General features: G+C 42.4%; 1 long non-coding RNA gene across 2 annotated transcripts; it reads left to right on the top strand.

Annotated features, from left to right (window-relative positions):
- Positions 1 to 302: 302 nt before the first annotated feature.
- LOC105306585 lies at positions 303 to 5,476 on the top strand. 2 transcript variants are annotated; one of them, XR_002777511.1, is made up of 3 exons: positions 303 to 1,549; positions 2,912 to 3,123; positions 5,110 to 5,476. It is a non-coding gene; the product is annotated as an uncharacterized LOC105306585 (long non-coding RNA). The 2 variants fall into 2 exon arrangements; XR_897157.2 differs by lacking the exon at positions 5,110 to 5,476 and having other exon boundaries at positions 2,912 to 3,318.

The following is a 5,476-nucleotide window of genomic DNA, read 5'->3' as shown; positions in this document are numbered from 1 at the left end:
TTTTTTTTTTTACATGAAGAAACTAATGCTAATGCATATGCAGATCACTGGGTGTCGTTTTTCTACTGATTTCTTCCAATGCTCTTAAGCCTCTGAACCCAGATATTTAATAAATACGTGTAGAGGTTTGAAAATTTATTATTAATTACTAATGATAGGAATAATCATAATAATGATAAACATGCCCTTTACTGAAAGTCTCCTTGAGAACATGCCCTGGGCTTGGTATTTGTTATATCATTAAATCATCAAGCAATCTTATTATTAGGAGCTGTTTTATTTGCGTGTAAGGCCGGGGAACTGAGGGGTTGAATAATGGGTTGCTCAAGCGCACACAGTGAATGGCAGAGCCAAGAATGGACCCCAGGCCTGTCTGGCTGCAAAGTCCATGCTCTGTCTTTCGAGGTGGGCTGCCTCTGCGAAAATGTGCAGCTTCTTTGGTATTGACGTTGGGCACCCGTTAGATTTGTCAGGCACAGGTTCACCTACGATAAAAAGGACCTTTTGTCAGACCCTGCACGTGGACTCGGCTTCCAGAATTACTGTCATTTCACGATCACCCCAGATGTCCCCTAGTCAGGCAGGGCAGGATGGTAAATCGCATCACCCTGCTGTGTCTCCTCGGCGTGACGCTGATCCCGTTGTGTTGCGACTCTCGGTGTCTGGATCTGTCTCTGGGAATTCACTGAGGGCACGATCCAGGTCTGAGTCATCTCTATGTCCTCAGTATCACCCAGCATGGGGTGTGGCTCAGAGCAGGGGCTCAGGCAAATGGTTGCTAAACGAATGAATGGAGAGATGGATGAATAATATATGGCTATGGGTTAGGCTGGGACTTGCTTAAGCCTCTGGGATAAAAAACAAACAAACCGCAAAACATAACTCTCTTTCTTTCCTGAACAAGGCCTCCATTCTCATTGGTTAGTGAGTCCCAGGAACCACTATTTCCATTATTCTCTATTATACAGGGTTCGCAAATCCCTTGGCACCCCAGATTCAGCGGCTGCAAGTCCCACAGATGCCCGAGACTCATGACCCTCCGTTCTCATGAACGCCTGAGACTGACGAGCCACCATTCATTCTCATCCCTGCGACGCAGGATCTACCATTCCCATCAGCCCCTGCGATGCGAGAGCCACCATTCCCGTCAGCCTCTGTGACTCACGTGCACCATTCCCATCAGCCCCTGCGATGCTAGATCCGCCGTTCCCGTCAGCCTCTGTGACTCAGGACCCGCCATTCCCATCAGCCCCTGAGAGTAAGGATGTACCGTTTCCGTCAGCGGTGGCGACACCGGGGGCACCATTCTCATCGGACATCCTCATGAGATTGTTGTCAGTCCTGATAACTAACATCCATAATTCCCGCACCCGTGAGATATGGGGACCACTCTTCCCATCCACTCCGGAGACACGAGTTCCACCGTTCTTGTTTTTCCTCAGAACAGCGTGCTGATATAAAAATAGGAACATCCCGTCCTTCACAAAGCCGTCCCCAAGTTCCTGGAACAGGAACTGTTGGTCAGGAAGACACTTCGACCTGCCCTAAGGTAGGTCTGAGTCAAGAACTTACCAGGGCACGAGGAACATCAGAGTAGCAGAGAATCCCTGAGTGTGAGGGATCAACCTCAAACCCCAGATAATCCTGCGGCACCACTTAATCCCCAGAGGTGTGATAATCCTCAGACTGGCAGAGCATCCGAAATACCAGATGATCCAAATAAAACAGACGCTTCCTTTGTGCCGTTACATAATCCCAGGTGGCAACTTGCCCTGATGGACAGGACGCACCCCTCTCCCTGTCTCTCTCTGCCCCTCTGTCTCTCTCTCTCTCTCAGAAGACAAATTTCATGCCCACTATTAACCCTTGGGCCATTATCTTCTGTTCTATCTGAAGAGCGAAGGTTCTTCAGCTGCTTCATATCTCAACAGAGAAAAGGGAAGGTGGTTCTGAGGCTCAAGGAGACTGGAGTGTGTGCGTGTTTTCTGCCAGCCTCTTAGCTGCTGTGCACTCCCTCCCCTGGTAATACAGCCTTTCTTCCTTATGAGAAGCCCTCTCCCTGTGACTCTAACAAGAATGTTCTAGTTAATATTAATATCCTAATATTAATGTCCTTCTTTCTTCCCCCCAAACACTTGGTCTGGGCATGTGACCCAGTACAGGTAGATCAGAGCATTTGTGTATTTGTGACTTCCCATCAGAGCTGATTAGAATCCAAGATGTCATTTTTTATCTTGACACTTTAAGTCTTCTAAAATATACAAGCATTCATATGCACATACAGTATTTTTATTTACCCCAAATAGGATTCTATTGTATATAACGAGGTGGTTAAGAGAACGGACTCTGAAGCGGACTGTATGGGTTCGAATCCTGACTCAGCCATTTTACTAGCTACGTCTCTTTATTCCTTAATTTTGTCATCGGTGAAATGGGTACGATCATAATAGTACCTACATCGCAGCGTTGAGATATGAAGATTAAAGGAGTCCTTATATGTGAAGTGCTTAAAAGTGTCTGGCACATAGGAAGGTCAATAAAAGGATTTTCTGTTATCATTTCTACCAAGAAACGAGAACTAGCTCGCTATTCTAATTTCTTTATGTACATGCGCAGAATTTTACATAAACAGTACAATTTATACTTACAGAGCGCTTTCTGCTGCGTTCTGCCTCCCCTCCTTCCCCTACTTTTCTTTTCTCCTTTGCTTGTGTGTTCTTGACTCCTCCCTTCTTGCCCACTCCCCAGGTGCCTCTCCCCGCTAAATCAGATGTTGGACCTGTTGTGGGTCCAGTTGTGTCCCCAAAAGAGATACGTTGAAGTCTTAATTCCCTTAATTTACAGAGGAAAGCAAGTTGTGGTGAAGTCTTACAGGATTAGGGCAAAACTTAATGACTGCTGTTCTTCTAAGGAGTGAGAGATTTGAAGATACAGAGGAGACACGGGGAGGAAGAAGGTCACGTGACGATGGAGGCAGAGATTGGAGTGATAGATGGAGTTACAAGCTAAGGAGTGCCAAGAGTCGCTGGCAACCACCAGAAGCTGGAAGAAGCGAGAGAGGAGCCTTGAGAGGGAGCACGGCCCCGCCGACACCTTGATTTCCGACTTCCGGCCTCCGCAACTGTGAGAGAATGAATTTCCGTTGTTTTAAGCCACCCAGGTTGTGGTAATTTGTTTTGGGGGTCCTAGGAAAGCAATACAGTGTCCATGTTAATTTGTGTGTCTTCCCATATGTTACTTCATGCTTAAGTACACACATGCACTACACACACGAACGTACCCATATTTGGTTTGCATTAAAATTCAGCTTCGGTCACAGTGTTTGTTCACATTTTCCTATTTGACTTCAGCCTTACCTCCATCTTTTGAAGGCTGATACATTGAATGCCACCTCGAAGGTCATTCTTGGCATCCCAGAACTTGTGTGGGCTCAATGAATATGTAATCAGTTGGGTTACCATCACTTCTAACCAGCATAACAACATCAGTAATGTTGAACAAGTCAAGTTGCTTCCACCTTACATTGAGATCTTAATAGTCACTTCGAATTTAACCATCCCAGTATAACTGGGAGTAAAAATCTTGCGTTTGTGTTCAAGGTTAAAATGGTATTAGTCAGTCAAAGTATAAATGTGTGTGTGAGTGTATAATTATATAATTACAGGACTAAGAGGCTGAAATAATTAATGATGGTTGGAAAAGCCTGTAGGCTGTAGGGGGTTTCAGAAGAGGACTCTGAAAAATAAATTAGAATTCAGGAAATGAATTAGGGGAGAGCTCTCAGGCCTAACACGTGTCACGGTGTAAAAGAGGCAGATCAAGCTTTGGGAGAAGTTGAACTATTATGCAGTCACAACAAAGGCTTCGGCCAGTCTCACAGGGAGCTCTAGAGCTGGAAGGCTCTGATGAGATGTCTTGAATTAGGGCAAGGGGATTGGGCCTTTAAACTTCACTATGACCAGTCGTTGGATGTGGGCTGCCCCAGGAAGGGGCCATGACCACAGGTGATGCAGCGCCTTTCCTCTGGAAGGGGACACTTAGCTTCCTGCCCTCAACATTCCCAGCCACTGAAGGAATCAGTAAGTGTTTCAGTTCTGAGGGGACATATCTGCATGCCTTGTACACCCAAAAAGGCATATGAATATTAAAGGTGCTTTAATTAGATACCATTAGGAAGAAAATGTTCTCGGAACTGACAAATACTTGCAAAAACGTAAATAATAACATGAAGCAAAAGAGCAAATATTCGATTAGATAGAAATTCTTTGCAGAATGGTTTGGTATTCTAGACTTCATACTATTAAAGAAAATAATCTTTAATAACTGTATTTTTAGTTTTTAGTTATTTAATTCCATTTAGGTCAGGCATCTTTTAAGAAAAGATATTACTTGAAAATTCTTCACGTTTGTGAAGATGTATTTTAAAAGATCGACAACTTTGCTGCCTTAAATTTCTTCAAGTGGTGATAAAACCCTCTAAAATCATGTCTGACAACTTCTATGGTAAATCATCTTTGATCCAGACATAATAATGAATGCAAAGAGCAGGGAAAAAAATTATAAAAGTGTCAGAAATGAGGTGTCCCAAACACATTTGGTTCCCACGGATCGAACTTCCAAACAACATATTTTATAAGAATACTTTTGAAAGATAAGTTCTTTTTCGTTTTGAGTCTATTGAAGCCAAAACCTTAAATCAAAGCTGCCAAACTGACTACAAAATACTGTGAACCATTTTAAGAAGGGGAAGATGAATTATTTTCAGAATTTTCCCAAGCTATTATTCCAGAAAGTTCTTTCTAGGAAGCATATTTTGAAAAATTATTCTGTGCACAGAATTATTATATATACTACTTCTCTATCTTGTACACAAAACATTCGGACGTGAAGAAATGCTCAGGTTCCTTTTTATTTGATTTATAATGATTTTAAGTATATTTCTGTTTGGTTGCTGAGATATTTCTGGGTCTTACACATGGTTAACAAGATAGTGAATGTGGTTTATGAAACGTGTGTAGAATGGAAAATCAGTAGTTGTCATTGATAATAGGACAAAAATGGCGAAGGCTATGAGCGAATTAGAAATTGTGATTTGTTCACGTTCTTTAGTTGTGCACCCAAAAATAATTGGAGCTCAGGATCAGGTAAAAGAATAACTGGCCATAAGCAGAAAGATGATGTGCTACACATTCAACGTTCTTCTTCAGCCAAAGTTAAACTCATGATGTACAAGAGATTTCGGGACTGTATTCATACAAAGTATTCAAACAAAGTGGCAAAGAAACATTTCTATGTTCAAAAGACTCCTTGAACAACAGCAATAAAGAAAAGTCCCACGATCTGTTCCATGAAGCCAGATGTTAAAAATATTTGCAAAAATGTAAAAATGGTGTCACTCTTTCCATGGATTTTTTGTCTTCAAAAATACAGGAATTTTTCATTAAATTTGTTGTTCGTGTTAACGCGTAACTTTTAA

The sequence above is a fragment of the Pteropus vampyrus genome, unplaced genomic scaffold, assembly GCF_000151845.1.
Source record: "Pteropus vampyrus isolate Shadow unplaced genomic scaffold, Pvam_2.0 Scaffold448, whole genome shotgun sequence".
Lineage (NCBI taxonomy): Eukaryota > Metazoa > Chordata > Mammalia > Chiroptera > Pteropodidae > Pteropus > Pteropus vampyrus.
The sequence above is the reverse complement of the archived record's forward strand: the minus strand, read 5'-3'. Positions and strand labels throughout refer to the sequence as shown.